The sequence below is a fragment of the Budorcas taxicolor genome, chromosome 9, assembly GCF_023091745.1.
Source record: "Budorcas taxicolor isolate Tak-1 chromosome 9, Takin1.1, whole genome shotgun sequence".
In the NCBI taxonomy this organism is placed as follows: domain Eukaryota; kingdom Metazoa; phylum Chordata; class Mammalia; order Artiodactyla; family Bovidae; genus Budorcas; species Budorcas taxicolor.
Genome location: NC_068918.1, coordinates 91232445 through 91251862, shown reverse-complemented (window position 1 = coordinate 91251862; position 19418 = coordinate 91232445).

Sequence of the window (19418 nt, the reverse complement as noted above, 5' to 3'; positions counted from 1 at the left end):
ATCAACAGCGATATTGAATACAAATAGACTGAGCAATCTAGTCAAGACAGAGATGATCAGGTTGGGGTTTTTTTAAGCCTATTCTATTCTGCAAGAGAAACAAAACACACAAGCACAAATAGTTTCAAAACATAGTGTTAGAAAAATGCACCTGGAAAATAAGAAATGTGAGACAGGAGGAGACCATATAATAAGGAAGGACGAAGTAAACCTGAAGACAGGGACATCGCTAGGAGAAAAGACAGAGAGAGGGCACGGAATGCTAAATAATCATCAGTGGGCATGTGTACAATTATTACAGCAAAATCTGACAGAATTTAAGGGAGAAGCGGACAAATCCCCAGGCATAGCGGGAGAGATTAACAAATACAGCTGGAGATAATCAGTGCACTGCTCCTTGTAACTTACTGGATAATTAAAGAGAAACAGTTCAGAATACAGTAGATGTGAGGGCCCCTTTATCCACCGTATCCATTTCTGTTCGGGCTCAGTTAACAACAGCACAACGCATTATTTCGTGTGACCCTGTGAGACCTTATCGGCATACGTGAATGTTACCGCCATTTCTCTTGACCTGGCCTGCATTTTCGGCTTCACTGTCTGGTTTTTTTGGCTAGTGTCTTTTTTTCGGGCAGTTTTCTGTGAGCAATATACTCTAAATTTTTGTGTGTCCTAAAGTTAGTTTTATTCTTCCCATTCTTGACAGCTTTATAGGTGATCTTTTGTGCTTGTCTGGTTTTCTCTTTGCTTCCAGTATTGCAAAGGAAAAGCCTGATTTTTTTTTTTTATCTTGTAGGAAACTAGACTTTCAGTCAAAAACTTTTAAGACTTTCCCTGTAGCCTCAACATTAAGGATATTCCCCCTCCTTGGTTGAGCTGTAGCTCCTGCTTTCAATTTTCCCTGTGGTTTGGCGCTCCATTTCACCCTGCAGTTTCAGCCCATCCTTCCTGTAACACCTTCCCTTCTCATCATCATTTGTCTAAGTAATTGTTATAGACAGTCAATTAATTGTTACTGAGAATACTTGGTCTATAGTTTCCCTGTGAAGCTCCTATTCTGAACATTTTATTCATCCTAATCTACCATCAGCTGTTCTTATATTTCCCTCAGGATGTCCGTTTTCTTCTATTTTTTCACCATACTTTGAAAGTAAATAATGAAAATATTGAAATGAAATTTAATATGTAGTTTTAGCTACATAATTGATGAAATGTACTGAAATAATAAATGAAATCAGCTAGTGCTTCCTACAAGTAATGCTATAAGCTTTGCCAATTAATTATACAATTCTGTTGAACTAAAGAAAAGCATGTATTTTCTGCATAAGATATTGAAATGGCCTCAATTTACCTATTATAATAAGTATTCTAATCAAGTTCCTCATCCAGAATATAGCAAAATGTAATTCATTAAAAGAAAATCACAGTCTCTTTATTCAAATGTTTATTTATAGTCACTGGTTATGAAGTCTTTCTATGGAAACACCTTGAATAAAGATTCATAGGACACACACATGGAGCCTACATTGTTGCCTCTTTTCCTATAGAGAAATTTCTAGGGAAATGTCGGGTTGACATGAATGTTGAAAGAATTATAGCAGGTGTAATACATGGCCATTTAAATGAATAGTATTGATCTCCACTTATCGTAAGCTGAAAAGCCCAAGAATCATTGACATTTTCACTATTGGCTTTTTTCTCTCAAAATCTGTTCTAGAAGATAGCAATTTGTTATGACAACCTGCTCTATTCATCAGGACTGGGAATAATCAGGCATTTGTCAATAAGCATTCTGAGGAGTGTGCTCAGCGCAGGCAGTGCACTGTGGCTGAGAAATAGTCTGCAAAGCCAACTGCTGGTGCAGTATGTACAATACAGCATTCATACCTTTTGTATAGAAAACACAAAATGCAAGAAGAAACTGTGTTTTGTTTTTTTTACTGGATGAATATATATCCATTTTTTTTCAATACATTAAACGCTGGATTATGCTTTAGGAAGCATGAAATGTACATGGCCATAAAATGCATGCGCATAAATTCAAACACGTGTTCAGTCATGTCTGACTTTTTGCAACCCTGTGGATTGTAGCCAGCCAGTCTCCTCAGCCCATGGAATTTTCCAGGCAACATTACTGGAGCAGGTTGCCATTTCCTATTGGATTGGGAAGATTCCCTGCAGGAGGGCATGGCAACCCACTCCAGTATTCTTGCCTGGAGAATCCCATGGACAGAGGAGCCTGGAGGGCTACAGTCCATGGGGGTCACAAAGAGTCAGATACGACTGAAGCTACTTAGCACAGACACACACTCCAGGGGGCATTTCTGACCCAGGGATTGAACATGTGTCTCTTGCCTCTCCCGCATTGGCAGGCAAATTCTTTACCACGGCACCACCTGGGGAGCCCCATAGACTCAAACAATTTTACCTGAATTATAACAAGTTGCTGAATTTTGTTTAAATACAAGTTAGATGAATCCATAGAGTCTAAACTGTTCTGAAGTAAACAATCTCAGGGAATTAACCACAGAAAGAGGGGTGTCTCTCCCAGGGAATGTGCTCTAGGTCTGTGTCAATCTCTAAGACAGCTGGCACATGTGATAATTTGATACCCTAGGCTGCTTCAATTAGGACCTACTGACAAGCTTCCCCAAGGCAGTAAGAGCTTCTCCATCACTGCCCCATGGGATGAACCACCTAGAGAGGAAACAGTGGCTAGCAGTTAGTAGAAATATCCAGCTGGGGGGAATGCAGGACACTTCTCACCTGCCAGGGCAAGTCAGGTTCCTTTAAGCATGTCATCTACCCAGCTGACAACGGGACTCCCATGCCAGTGAAGAGCAGTTGCCTACTTCTTGGTTTCTCTTCAGAATTGTCCCATCTCTCAAGTTTACCAACAACCATACCCATGGCCTTAAACACCATAACAAATAATAATTAGCTTTCAATCTGGTTTTATTAAGAACTCAACACTGCGCTAACCACTCTGGGTATGTTATCTTCCTTAGCCCTTAAGTAAGGCTATGAGCCGATGTACTGCCCTGAGAAGATTCCCATTACATACAGGGAAACTTTCACACCACAGACTGCAGACAGTCAGGACTGAAACCCACTTTTTTTTCTGATCTGGAAGCTTCTTTCCATGCTACTGCCCCACTAAGTACAGAGAAAGCTTCTGGTTGAATAACATATGCATTGCACTTTATAGCAAATAACTTTCTGTGAAACCAAGACCTGAAATGTATCAAAAGTCATACCAATATGCAATTTTTCCATGCTCAAATAGTTAGGAGAGGCTGCCTATCTTTAAATCTATAATTTCCTTATAGTTGTAATACGAACAACACATTAAAATGTTGAGGTTGCATGAAACCAACCTTTTCAAATTTAGTCTACATTTTTTTACACATTTGAATCTGGAACACTTTTTTTTATTTTTTCAGATCAGAAGCCAGTAAAGTTTTCCCTTAGAGGACCTAGAAAATAAATGTTTTAGGTTTTGCTGGGGAAAAACATTGAGACTGTGGTGTAGATGCTTAGTTAACATTTAAAATATAGTCATTTGAAATGTTAAAAGGCATGTTTCACTCTTGATTCTTAAAAAAAAAAAAGAGGTGACTGGCCAAACTGGGCCCACAGGCTGAAGTTCTCCAGCCTTTATGTGGAGACTGTCTACTGACAGTGTCGGGGTTTTGGGGACACGCACAGTGTCGTTTTTCACTCACTAAGTCACGTCCAACTCTTTGCAACCCCAAGGAACGCAGCATGCAGCCTTCCCTGTCCTGCACTCTCTCCCACACTTTGTTCAAACTCATGTCCATTGAATCAATTATACCATCCAGCCATGTCATCCTCTGTCGCCCCTTGCTTCTCCCGCCTTCAGCCTTTCCCAGCATCAGGGTCTAATCTAATGAGTCAGCTCTTCCCATCAGGTGGCCAAAGTATAGGCACTTCAGCTTCAGCATCAGTCCTTCCAGTGAATACGCAGGGTTGATTTCCTTTAGGATTGTAGTCCAAGGGACTCTCAAGAGTGGTCTCCAGCACCACAGTTAGAAAGAATTGCAAAGTTGTGAAACTTTCGGATTTGGTTCAAAAATTGCTCAAGAGTTAGGGAAATGCTTGCACACATAATTGGTTCTAAGTTTTGTGATTGTTCATTACACTTATACTCGAAAAAATGACATACTCATTTCTACTCTCTTAAAATTACATACTATTTTTCATAATATAAAAGAATTGCATATAAATGAATAAAAAGGACACAAGTCCATAACTCAGAAACAAGTATTCTTTACAATGTGTTATATTTCTTTCAAAGTTTTCTAGTGCATATTTTAAATTCTATTACAGATTTTTTTTGACAGTACGTGATCTGTGTACCTGAGGGTTTTGATGTTTGTAATAACTGTGGAAGAATGATCTAATACAGTTTAGAAGGCACTGCATTGTAGACCTATTAAGGTGGGCCTGCTCTGCAGTGTACCAGTGACTGACTTCACATTTTAATGGATTTTTTTACTTTTTATTTTTTTTTCTCTGCTACTGCTGCTGCTGCTAAGTTGTTTCAGTCGTGTCCGACTCTGTGCAACCCTATAGATGGCAGCCCACCAAGCTCCCCCATCCCTGGGATTCTCCAGCAAGAACACTGGAGTGGGTTTCCATTTCCTTCTCCAATGCATGAAAGTGAAAAGTGAAAGTGAAGTCACTCAGTCGTTAGCGACCCCGTGGACTGCAGCCTACTAAATGTATGTTAATCATGTAAGATGTGGTCCAGACAAACTAATGAACAGGCACGTGTGTTCAGAGTGAAATCTCTTTTTAAGAAGTATGTCAGTGTTGGTTAAAGTAAATCCACCCAGTGCGAGATGTCACAGCTTGTGCTCTGTGTGGACTGACATATGCTGTCAACAGGAAGAATTCCCAGCAAAGCAGCTGGTAACCCAGCTACGATCATGCTTCCATTCTAAGGGAGTAGCCATGTCTAGTCACTTTTTCCCGAGTGGAACCTGAATTAAACCAGTAACAGAGTTCACTGTCACGGCTACCTGTCACTAGGATCTTGGTTTCAACACATGTTGTATTTTGTTCAATGCATTTCGGTTTATCAGAGCCAAGGATTTCACGGTGAGATCCTTCACACTCACAGAAGTGCCTTCTGAAGGTTGTGACGAATATGATAAGAGATTTGCTAACACTTATTGGATTTCTCAGATTCAACATCTCTTTGCATAGTCCCTTCAGTGCTTGTTGATTACAATAAAGATTGCACTTCTTGGCTGCTTGACAGGATAGGGTCAGCTGGTGACTTTTATATCCGTTGGTCTAAAAACGGACTATTTAAAAGCTCTCCACATAAGTTTCCCCGAACGTTCAAAAATGAGGGAACAGTGCCAAGGGAAGAGAGAACGAACACTGCCAAGAAGCTAAAACAGACGAGGCTGCCAGCAATATATTAAGCACAAATAGCAGAGAAATATGGTGCGCCCTGCTCTGTCCTGCCAGCCTCAGCCAGCTCCCAAATTTCTGTCAGATTCCAATGTTGGCAAAGTGGACGGAGCACAGAGAACAGATTGAAACGACCCTACCCGCCAGTCCACGTTTCAGTGGGACACAGGAAGCGTTAAGTAGGTCTGACAGAAAACAGTTTAGAAGAAGAATTCCAGTTAAAGCAAGGAAGGGGAGAGAGAGGGGGGAGACACCCATCCAGAGACGCACAGAGGCTGCTGGTGTGAGGTTCTTGCTTGTTTTCGGTTACATTTCCTAGCGCTGACGGCTTGCATTCAGCGTCTAAGCAAGAGAGTGCAAGTTTAGTTTTTTAGCTCCAAGAAGCATAGGGCTATCTCCATTAAAAGGAATATGCCTCTATGTCTGTTTCTCCACTGTTGCCCTGTAAATAAATTCTTCAGTACCGTTTTTCTAGTTTCGGTATATATGTGTTAGAATACGGGATTTATCTTTCTCTTCCCGACTCACGTCACTCTGTATAATGGGTTCTAGGTTCATCCACCTCATGAGAACTGACTCATGCTGAGGTTTGACAGAAAACAGCAACATTCTGTCAAGTAAATTATCTTTCAGTAAAAAATAAATAAATTTAAAAAAAAATAGGAATAAGCCTCCGAATGGAGTGACCGGATGGAGAACAGGAAGGTGGGGCGAGTGGCTGCTGCAGGCGCTGTTGCTGCCGGTGGTGAGAGGGCGCGTTACCAGCTCGATCAGACAGGGCTTGAGTGCTCGCCAGTGTATGCGTCTTAACAAAATAACATGTTCAAGCTTTAGCTCATTTTCAGCTTTTTCAGCTTTCACACAGAGCTCACATTAAAGGAAAATGACACCGTGTTTCTGTCAGAGCAATGACTGAAGAGCTGGAAGGAAAAGTGGCCTTCTGTACTCTTAAAAGATGGGCTAATGGCTTAAGAATGTAGCAATCTGAACTTTCTCCCCGTTTCCTTTGAATAGTGACTATAGTACTGAAACATTAGCTTCCATTTGATGTCCAGCCCTAGGAGGGGCATGCCACAGTGGCCGTGGTGGCCCTCAGCACATCTTGTGCGTGTTTCATGGTGAGGTTCTTAGCGCCCAGGTCTTGGCTTCTGCACCCAGACTCAGTGTACCTCGTATTTTGATAATTTGGTCAAGATCGACTAAGAAGACTGACCATTGCAGAGAAGAAACATTTTATAAGTTGATTGAAGTTAGTTAAGATTTCATGTACCATCCACTATTTTGCCCATGTAATTTGCAACTTCATTTAAGTTGTTTTGCTTTCAATATCCTTGACTGTGATGCACTGAATGTTGTGCTTCCTCCAAACCCATGTGTTAAAATATATCCCTCAATGTGATGGGATTCGGAGGTGAGGCCTTTGGGAGGCACGAAGGTGCTAAGGGTGGAGGCCTCATGAATGGGGTTAATGCCCTTATAAAAGAGACCCTGTACAGCTTCGTCACCCCAGCGGCCACATGAGGCCACAGAAGAGAGCACCCAGCTATGAACTGGAAAGCAGGCATGACAGTGTATCTACACGGGCCCTGGCCTCAGATTTCCAGGCCCCAGAGTTTTGAAAAATAAATTTCTGTGGCTTATAAACTACCCAGTCTATGGCGTTCTGTTATAGCAGCTCAAGATGGACGAAGACATTGATTTAATATTTTTGAAATTTGTTGATGTCCTTATGTTAAAGTTCTTGAATATTTAATGCAAATAGACATTTGAGAACATGGAAAAAATACAAAGACACTGAGTAAAACACAAAGATCCTGTGAAATAAAGCCAGACAATGACTGATGGACAAGGAGACACCTGCTACTACCTCATTGGGAAGGGCAGGGCCATTCCACGTGAATGTCTTCAGTTTCTCAGGGCCCATGAAATGCAACCCAAGCCCCACATCCACCCACAGTTTCCCTTTCTCCTGCCCACCCGCCATTTCCCGATGTCTCCTTGGTTCCTTTTTCCCTCCTCCCTTTGGGATGCTGCTTCAAGAAGCACGCTCACTCATGTGTCTTTTGTGTGAGAGAGCATATCTCTTCTCACCACCACACCATCCCATGTGGCTTAGGAACCTCTTTGTTAGCAATTCTAAGCATTCTCTTTCGTCCCCACTTCATCTGCTCTCTCTTGCTTGTGTCACAGCTGACAATATCTCTTTGAAAAACAGTTATTGGAGTCCAGTCAATTCACGACGTTGTGTTAGTTTCAGGAGTGCAGCGATGCAGGATACGGGATGCTCAGGGCTGGTGCACTGGGGCGACCCAGAGGGATGGTACGGGGAGGGAGGTGGGAGGGGGGTTCAGGATGGGGAACACGTGTACACCCGTGGCATTTTCACGTTGATGTATGGCAAAACCAATACAATATTGTAAAGTAATTAGCCTCCAATTAAAATAAATAAATTTAAATTAAAAAAAAGATTCTTTCCTATATAGTCCTTTAAAGGGTATGGAGTAAAGTTCCCTGTGCTATATGGCAGGTTCTTATGAGTTACGCATTTTCTGTGTGGAGATGTGTGTATGTCAGTTCAGCCTCTCAGTTTATCCTCCCCCACCTATCCCCTGGCAACCGTAACTTTGTGAAGCAGAGCCATAGGTATAGGCCGTGCCCCCGCACAGCGGCCTGCCCCCATCCTCCTAAGGCCTTCCACCCTCATCAGTTCCCCTCCTCTGCCTCTCTTCCATCCTGTCCTTTCCCTTCACTTCATTTCTCCTCACGGAGACACATTGCCTCTAGCCCTTCTTGTTCCATGCTGTTCACTACTGATGCTACGGCTCCTGTAGTGATCAAGTATCACGTTATAGACAGTCCCTAAGCTATAAAAGACTGGAAAAGGTCAGTTTTCATTCCAATCCCAAAGAAAGGCAATGCCAAAGAATGCTCAAACTACTGCACAATTGCACTCATCTCACACGCTAGTAAAGTAATGCTCAAAATTCTCCAAGCCAGGCTTCAGCAATACGTGAACTGTGAACTTCCTGATGTTCAAGCTGGTTTTAGAAAAGGCAGAGGAACCAGAGATCAAAATGCCAACATCCACTGGATCACGGAAAAAGCAAGAGAGTTCCTGAAAAACATCTATTTCTGCTTTATTGACTATGCCAAAGCCTCTGACTGTGTGGATCACAATAAACTGTGGAAAATTCTGAGAGAGCTGGGAATACCAGACCACCTGACCTGCCTCTTGAGAAATCTGTATGCAGGTCAGGAAGCAACAGTTAGAGCTGGACATGGAACAAGAGACTGGTTCCAAATAGGAAAAGAAGTATGTCAAGGCTGTATATTGTCACCCTGCTTATTTAACTTATATGCAGAGTACATCATGAAAAACGCTGGACTGGAAGAAACACAAGCTGGAATCAAGATTGCCGGGAGAAATATCAGTAACCTCAGATATGCAGATGACACCACCCTTATGACAGAAAGTGAAGAGGAACTAACAAGCCTCTTGATGAAAGTGAAAGAGGGGAGTGGAAAAGTTGGCTTAAAGCTCAACATTCAGAAAACGAAGATCATGGCATCTGGTCCCATCACTTCATGGGAAATAGATGGGGAAACAGTGAAAACAGTGTCAGACTTTATTTTTTGGGCTCCAAAATCACTGCAGATGGTGACTGCAGCCATGAAATTAAAAGACGCTTACTCCTTGGAAGAAAAGTTATGACCAACCTAGATAGCATATTCAGAAGCAGAGATATTACTTTGCCGACTAAGGTCCGTCTAGTCAAGGCTATGGTTTTTCCTGTGGTCATGTATGGATGTGAGAGTTGGACTGTGAAGAAGGCTGAGTGCTGAAGAATTGATGCTTTTGAACTGTGGTGTTGGAGAAGACTCTTGAGAGTCCCTTGGACTGCAAGGAGATCCAACCAGTCCTTCCTAAAGGAGATCAGCCCTGTGATTTCTTTAGAAGGAATGATGCTAAAGCTGAAACAGCAGTACTTTGGCCACCTCATGAGAAGAGTTGACTCATTGGAAAAGACTGATGATGGGAGGGATTGGGGGCAGGAGGAGAAGGGGACGACAGAGGATGAGATGGCTGGATGGCATCACTGACTCGATGGACATGAGTCTAAATGAACTCCGGGAGTTGGTGATGGACAGGGAGGCCTGGCGTGCTGCGATTCATGGGGTCGCAAAGAGTCGGACACGACTGAGCGACTGAACTGAACTGAAGCTATAAAGAATGAGACCAACAACGATCATAATTAGACTACTGTAAACCAATTTTCCTGGCCATGAGAATTATGTAATGGCCTTTGTTCATTGCTTATATTGCTAAGGATATGGCAACAGTGAAACACGCAACAGCTGTCGTGTGCAAGCATTGCTTACAGCTTAAAATTCCATCTCTAAGTTAGATAAATATGAGAGGCATCAATATGGTAACAGGTTTCAATGTTGAAAACACATATGCAATTTAAAAGGATGCAAATCAGGCAATAGCCTAATATTAACCAAATAACCTAATATTAACCAAAATATGTAGCCTAAGATTATTCTTAATTCTCAAAGTTTAGATGATGTTCCAGGAAGACTATAGTTAAATAACATCTTAAATACAGGAAAGATAATTGCAGTACTGCTCATTTTTTATTTTGAAGATGTAACATGTGTTAGCACAGTATCATTATTGGAGAATTTATGTACAATACATATAATGAATTATTGGGTCTTCCCTGGTGGCGCAGAGGTTAAAGCGTCTGCCTGCAATGCGGGAGACCTGGGTTCGATCCCTGGGTCGAGAAGGTCCCCTGGAGAAGGAAATGGCAACCCACTCCAATATTCTTGCCTGGAGAATCCCATGGACGGAGAAGCTTGATGGGCTACAGTCCATGGGGTCGCAAAGAGTCGGACATGACTGAACGACTTCACTTTCATTTGCAAAGGTTGCTTGCAAGTTAATTAATAAGTAAAAATCACAAGAAAACTTGGAAAAAAGAACTCCATAGAAAAATATATATAGATAGGCAATGAATGTAGAAAGGATCTCCATCACAAGGATAAGTGAGCGTTTGCCATCTGAAAACAATGTGATTATTAGTATGGGAGCATGGAAAGATGCTTGAGAACTATGATGTGGAAAGTAGCATATATAGTGTGGTGATGCTCCAAAGAAATCTGGCTCTGCAATTACTCTTTTAGATATATATCCTCAGGAAAATATAAACGATGTGTGCAGAGATGCCTATACTGTGGATGCTTTACGATTATAGCATTATTACAGCATTATTTGAAGTGAAGATATCCTTGGCATTCAATCATGATATTTTTTGAAATATTAGGAAGTTACTGAAAATGTTCTAGACAAATATGGTACAGAAATATGTTAATAATGTACATATATGTGAAAACAATGTTTCCAAGCTCTCAGCAATAAGCTTTATGTATAAAATTAGAAAGTTATTTAATATTCCATTGATTACATTACTCTATTAAAATCTAGCACATCTTCATTATACCATTTTAGCTAATAATTAGATATTGCATTCAAAGTGCATTGCTATCACAATTAATGATTCTTGGATACTATTAAACACTATTTAATGTTGTTTATTTTTCTCAGTCAGTCTCAATGTTTCTTAAAGTAATTATTAAAGAATTTGCCTACTTTTGAGTCTCTCGGCTCTTGTTTTATTGGCAATTATTGGAATACTCCCCAATTCACTGAAAAAATTCCCACAACAATGATAATTTCATTCATTTGAACCTATGTTGCACAGAATTACTGTGGCAGGAGATGTATTGTTCTAAGGGAGCATGTGTTATGTTTTGTACAATGTACTTAACACGTCTGAAATATAAGCACAAATAACTATTTTAATAAATAAAATGCTAATTAATGTTTGAGTGGGTAAAAATAGACATGCTGGGAAAGACTGAGGGCAGGAGAAGAAGAGGGCAACAAAGGATGAGATGGTTAGATAGCATCGCTGACTCAATGAACATAAGTCTGAACAAACTCCGGGAGATAGTGAAGGAAAGGGAAGCGTCGTGTACTGCAGTCCATGGGTGGCAAAGAGTTGGACACGATTTAGTGCTGAACAACAACAACAGCATATGTAAGAAACAGGCTGTATCAAAAGATCAATAAGCGTATTTAAATATGAATATAAACATAGATAATGAATTGATAGTAAAATCCTTAAAACTAAAATTTCCTTCATATAAGAATGTGTTGTAGGTAAATGCAAGAATGAAAGTGAAAGTCGCTCAGTCGTGTCTGACTCTTTGTGACCCCGTGGACTATACAGTCCGTGGAATTCTCCAGGCCAGAATACTGGAGTGGGTAGCCTTTCCCTTCTCCAGGAGATCTTCCCAACCCAGGGATCAAGCCCAGGTCTCCCGCATTGCAGGCAGATTCTTTACCAGCTGAGCCACAAGGGAAGCTCAAGAATAATGGAGTGGGTAGCTATTCCTTCACCAGCAGATCTTCTCAACCCAGAAATTGAACTGGGGTCTCCTGCATTCATAATGCTGTTAAATCCAACTTGATATAATCCATCAGGTGATTAAAAAGTGCTAATATAAAGTTAGTAATAGGATTAGGGCCAAGGTGAACAACAGGTCTTTACCACGACTGATAGGTTTATTCACTTGTTACATTTTGGGCTCTCTCTTCACACACACTCACTCATACACACTCACACACACACACACACACACACACACACACACACTTCCTGTGAAAACTCTGTCTGGTAAACTGAGGTTGAGATCAAGGGACTGAAAGAAGCACTTGAAGGCAGTGGAGGAGTTGCTACAGAAGCCTGTTAGTTGAACTACTTTCTGTCGAGTGTGATTCTGAAATGCAGCCTTTTTAGACTCATGCTGAGGGCACACAAGCCCCTTGAGAAATCTTTGTTCAAAGTACAGACAGAAAATTGCTAGTTTTAATTTACCCCTATTTGCTTGATTGGGGTTGTTGGAAAATTGCATTTGTTTGAGATACTGGGGAGTCCTTAAGGAATTAAGGTGTTAGTGAGTAAACTCTCTAAGGCTGAATGCTATATGCTTCATTTCTCATCTCTCCATCTGGCCCTAGGCCTAAAACATCAATTATTAATACCTCCAATTTACATATTTTTGGTTCCCAAAGATAGGATAATGAGTCTTCTTTGTGAATCATGATTTTGATTATAAATACAGTTCTTATACTTTGCTCCAAAGATACAGAAAAATCACTGAAAGAGGGTAACTTCTTCTATAAATAATTCTAGATATTTGAGTGAAAATAAGCTGAACATTGTATATATGTTATGAAGAGCTGAATTACATGAAAAGCAGTTGGAAAGCTATTGATGCTTTCATTCTTATTATTCAGAAAATAACTAAACATTTGAAAAATAAAGAACTCAAGGAATATCAACCATGCTCAATTTAGATTTTTCTAAAGTGAATCATTTGTTCAGACTGGCTGAGAGATAATTTGGGGAATGAAAAATGAGGATAGATATTCAGAAAATATAACAGGCAGAATATTAAAAGTGTTCTTCTTCCTGCTTGACTGAAACTCTAAAGTGTTGGCGATTAATAGTTTGATTCAGAAAGAACTTTGGTTCTGAGAACTGTTGCTTCAGAAACATATCGCCATGTGTATGCATTGCACACGATTTGCAGTTTCAAGGCATCCATATAGAACACTGAATAGAAGCATACAGTCCTCAACAGGTTAAGCTGATGGCTTTTGTGGACAGATGTAAGAGAACATCATTGCTCATTATATCGTTGTCTTAATTGGTTTTCTCCCGAAATACAGAGACAGTAGTCCCTTAATCTGTTCCACACAGGGTGTTTACGGTCAAAACCTCTGAAATGATTGCCTAATTGTTAGTATTTTTAAACAGTGGTTTTATTCTGGAATTGGCTTATGATAAAACACTTGTTTGGCCTTTGCATGGAGATAAATGAAGGGCCGAGAAGGTCATTTTTATTATTTGCAAGCATTAACCACTTTTTGAAGTAAGAGTTCACTAATTTGAACAATCAAATACTGAGATAGGCAAGAGCATTTAATGAGAATATTCCTCTCTTTGGAGTATCACTCTTGTTGTCATGTTACCTGGAGCAGAAAGGTCAAATAATGGATTTGAGTTAAGTATTACAAATCTCAGTGATCTATAAAGGGGTTATCTTCAAAATACAACCAGTCAGACCTCAGTGAGATTTATTTTGGTTGCTTTGAAAAAACAACGAGCAAAATCTCTGTTTAATATAGCTTTGATATTTTGATTCTGTAACTAGAAAATTAATAAACAATGTTTGCCAAAGGACTTTCAGCTGTGATTTTTTCTGATTATGGCTTACATGGTAAGAAAAATTTAGGTTAGAGAAAAACAACTAATGCATTTAAAAATAGTGTTTGGAAAGCAGCAGTCCCTAAAATAGACCCTCCTCACTTCTCATTAAAAGGTGGATGAAGGTGCAAAACAAAATGGGAACTGAGAAGAACACTGCCAACACGGAGCAACCATACCTGTTCTCAGAACCTAGGAGGAAATTCTTGTAACCAGAATAAAGCCGGGCTAGCTTGCTACCTGCCTCACAGCAATAGCACATTCAAAAGGAAATCAGTAGACACACAACAGTTGCATACACAATAAATATATTAAACAAAAGCTTAAGGGTTTACTAGGCTTCTCTGTCAGCTCAGAAGTAAAGAATCTTCCTGCCCATGCAAGAGGTGCGAGAGACGGAGATTTGATCCCTGGGTTGGGAAGATCCCCTGGAGAAGGAAAGGAGAATCCACTCCAGTATTCTTGCCTGGAGAATCCCATGGACAGAGGGGCCTGGCAGACTACAGTCCATGGGTCACAAATAGTTGGGCACGATTAGCAACTGAACAACAATAAATATTTACTCCTGCTCTATTAAAAAAAAAAAAAAGAGAGAGAAGGAGAGCCAAAACAACACTGCAACTCATGACTTACAACGAGATGGCCTACACGTCATATTTCTTCACCTGAATCCTGACAATTCTGTTCAAGACTTTCATCTCAGAAAACCTGCAATCTGGCCCACTCAGCCCAGGCAAACCCATGCTCTCACTGTGGCCTTCAACACGGTCTCTCTGACTGCCATTAGATATAAGGTTGATTCAGGGCTTTTGAAATGTAAACCAGTCTAGCCTTTCTTTGTTGTTTAAGGTTTGTCCCCTACCCTATAAGCCATGTTCAAACAAGGACTATGGATTAAAGAAATAAACATGAGCATGGTTTCTAAGAAGATAGGGGGAGAGAGAGTTCTATCCTTACACAATTCTATTGAACATAACTGGGTTCAAAAAATTTCAGTGACTTAACCTATGCCTAATCTTATGAAACAGAAAACTCAAACTCAACTTCAAAAAGAAATAATATAAGCTTCAAAAATGTCACCTGATATTACGTGATTTAGAAAGTAGGCCACTGAAAACTAGCTTTATTTCTTTTAGAATTTTATTCATGGGAAATAATGAAGCATGTCTTTCAGTATACTCTTCACAATCTCAATAAATCACCTGCATTTGCCAAATGTTGTATTATATCCTTACATATTAATCTTGCACTCCATTACAGATTTTCCTGCTTGCTGGTCGTTCAGTATAGCAATGTCCTTTCATGGCACATGACCAGAGCACTAACGTTTGTTTTTCTTAAGCACGATTAGTTTTGGAGACCTTTATAACTTAGGTCTTCATTGATGATACAATAATATATGTAGATAATTTTATGAAAAGACGTGTGCTTTTACCATTCCTCAGTAAGTTCTTCCTGATCTACTAGATTCCTGTATTTCAGTATCTAGGATTTGTAGATGGATCCCAAATTAAAATGCTTTGAAGTATTCCTCCATAAGTTATTTGTTATTTTCCCCATTATTTCATGTATATATGTATGTATATATATAAAAGAATTATGCATGTGTGTACATATGTATGTGTATAAATTTTTTTAATTTTGGAAATTGTTAATATATATAAAAATGAAGAGAATAAATAATTAATTTATATATATACAATATTTAAATTCAAAACTTATCATTTTGTTCTTTTTTTAAAACTACCCTCTAAATTTCTCTTTGCCAGAATATTCTAAAGAAATTATTAATTATGTAATTACATTTTTGAGTACGATAGCATACATCTCTAATAAATACGATTTTCAAAAAACTCAAAATTTTTCTCATATCTAACAAATTTAAATTGTCTTTTTGCAGACTTTACCATGTATAATAAAACCACACAATTGTCACAACTGAAATTTTATAGTTGTTTCATTTGAATCAGAATCCAAATAAGTTTACTCATTGAGTTTGGATGATAGTTCTCCTAAGTTCCTTTTATCTGTGTCAGTTAACTATCTTTATTTTTTTAATAGGCCTTTATTTATTAAACAAACCACAGTTTTTCTTTTTCTTTTTAATTTTTGTAGAAACAAGCTTGATTATAATCAGTTTAAATTTTTAAAATAATATTTCTAATTAACTAATCTATTTATTTTAATCAGATAATACTTTACACTATTGTGATAGCTTTTGCCATACATCAACACGAATCAGCCTTAGGTACACATGTGTCCCCCATCCTGAAACCCCTCCCACCTCCTCCCTGCCCCAACACTCTGGGTTGTCCCAGAGCACTGGCTTTGAGTGCCCTGCTTCCTGCATGGAGCTTACCCTGGCCGTCTGTTTCACACAGGGTGATGCACCCATTTCAGTGCCATGCTCTCACATCACCCCACCCTCGCCTTCTCTTGCTGAGCCCTGAAGTCTGTTCTCTACGTCTGTGTCTCCTTTGCTGTGCTGCATGTAGAATCATTGGTGCCATCTTTTTAAATTTCATATTTATGTGTTAACACGCAACATAGATTGTAGCATACATTACTGTGGTATATTACTCAGTAATACACGATTGGGCCACCAGAGAAGTCCAAATATAAATTACTTAAACACACTAATTTCAAAAAGAAATCAAATATTCTATAAAGCAAGACACACAACTATATTTTTTTAAAATAAGAAGTCTGCCTTAAATGAATAAGCAAATAATACTTGTTTAATTATAGATTAAGAATAAAAGAATGAAGAAAGATATTCCATACAAACACCAATCAAAGAAGGCTAGATTGACTATATTAGTATTAGACAAAGTAGATGTGTATTAAAAACTAGGATCAGATATAAAACGAGTAATGATAAATGTGTCAGAAAATTATATAACAGTGATACCACTGCAGACACCTAGTAGCAGACCTTCAAACACACGAAACATGAATTGACCAAAAAGTGATAGGACTGAAAGAATATATTTTTTGTTGTTGTAGCTGTTGTTTTAAGCTTTGTGACACTCTAATTACCTTTTGGTTTCTTTTGCAGTTATTCAGTTTGGGTTTTCTCTTTCCATTTGCACTGATACAGATAAATTAACATTTATGCAGGAAGCAATTCTCTTCATGTAGGCTTTTAAACAATTTATTTACACAGTGTTATATAAAGAGGGGCTTCCCTGGCAGCTCAGACTGTAAAGAAACTGCCTGTAGCGCTGGAGAATGGGGTTTGATCTCTGGGTGAGAAAGATCCCCTGGAGGGGGAATGGTAACCCACTCCAGTATTCTTGCCTAGAGAATTCCATAGAGGAGCCTGGTGCGCTACAGTCCAAGAGGCTGCAAAGAGTTGGACATGACTAAGCAACTAACACTTTCATATAAAGATGTTTCTAATGATATTTAAAATCGTCTTCATTAGGTAGTTGTTTGCCCTTTGTCATCTCAGTACATGTTTTGTATTTATGCTTCCACACCTACACTTGATACATTGGTAATATGGCAATCTTGTGTAGTTTTTCTTTAGCCAAAATTACTGGCCAAGTGACTACATCCAATCTCTAATACCATGTCATTAGTATAAACATCATGGTCAACATGGCACAGGTACTACAGGGGACAAAAGGACTCTCGTATAAAGCGTCAACCTTGACAACCTTGAATCCCTTGAGTGTAAAGACAGTACTATTGTAACTGAGCACCATGATTTACCTTGATTTGAAGAGAACTTAATCCAGCCAGTAATGCTGAAAGCTGATGTTGAACGGTTCTGTGATGACCTACAAGACCTTCTACAACTAATGCCAAAATAAGATGCCCTTTTCCTCATAGGGAACTGGAAGACAAATATAGGAAGTCAAGAGATATCTGGAGTCACAGGCAAGTTTGGCCTTGGAGTGCAAAATGAAGCAGGGCAAAGGCTAACAGAGTTTTGCCAACAGAATGCACTGGTCAGAGCAAACACCCTATTTGAACAACACAAGAGAAGACCCTACACATGGACATCACCAGATGGTCAATACTGAAATATTTGATTATATTCTTTGCAGCCAAAGATGGAGAAGCTCTATACAGTCAAAAAAACAAGACAGGGAGCTGACTGTGGCTCTGATCATGAACTCCTTATTGCCAAATTCAGACTGAAATTGAAGAAAGTAGGGAAAACCACTGGACCATCCAGGTATGACCTAAATCAAGTCCCTTACGATTATTCAGTGGAAGTGACAAATAGATTCACGGGATTAGATCTGATACACAGATTATCTGAAGAACTATGGACAGAGGTTCCTAACACGGTACAGAAGAGAGTGATCAAGACCACCCCCAAGAAAAAGAACTGCAGAAAGGCAGAATGGTTGTCTGAGGAGGCCTTACAAATAGCCGTGAAAAAAAGAGAAGCTAAAGGCAAAGGAGAAAAGGAAAGATATATCCATCTGAATGCAGAGTTCCAAAGAATAGCAAGGAGAAATAAGAAAGCCTTCCCAAGTGATCAGTGCAAAGAAACAGAGAAAGACAATAGAATGGGAAAGACTAGAGATCTCGTCAAGAAAATTAGAGATACCAAGGAAACATTTCATGCAAAAATGGACACAATAAAGCACAGAAATGGCATGGACCTAACAGAAGCAGAAGATATTAAGAAGACGTGGCAAGAATACACAGAAGAACTATACAAGAAGATCTTAATGACTCAGATAACTACAATGGTGAGATCACTCACCTAGAGCCAGAGATCCTGGAATTTGAAGTCAAGGGGGCCTTAGGAAGAGCTGCTACGAATGAAGCCAGTGAAAGTGATGGAATTCCAGCTGAGCTGCTTCAAGTCCTAAAACATGATGCTGTGAAAGTGCTGCACTCAATATGCCAGCAAATTTGGAAAACTCAGCAGTGGCCACAGGACTGGAAAAGGTCAGTTTTCATTCCTATCCCAAAGAAAGGTAATGCCAAAGAATATTCAAACCACCACACAATTGCAGTCATCCCATATGTTAACAAAATAATGCTCAAAATTCTCCAAGTGAAGCTTCAGCACTATGTGAACTGAGAACTTTCAGATATTCAAGCTGGATTTAGAAAAGGCACAGGAACCAGAGATCAAATTGCCGACATCTTTTGGATCATAGAAAAAGCAAGACGGTTCCAAAGAAACATCTGCTTTAGCTTTATTGACTATGTCAAAGCCTTTGACCGTGTGGATCACAACAAACTGTGGAAAATTCTTAAAGAAATGGAGGTACCAGACCACCTGACCTGCCTCTTGAGAAATCTGTATGCAGGCCAAGAAGCAACAATTAGAACTGGACATGGAACAGCGGACTGGTTCCAAATAGGAAAAGGAGTACGTCAAGGCTGTATATTGTCACCCTGCTTATTTAACTTATATGCAGAGTACATCATGAGAAACGCTGGACTGAATGAAGCACAAACTGGAATATAGATTTCCAGGAGAAATATCAATAACCTCAGATATGTTGATGACAACACCTTTATGGCAGAAAGTGAAGAACTTAAGAGCATCTTGATGAAAGTGAAAGAGGAGAGTGAAAAGCCTGGCTTAAAACTCAGCATTCATAAAACGAAGATCATGGCATCTGGTCCCATCACTTCATGGCAAATAGTTGGGGA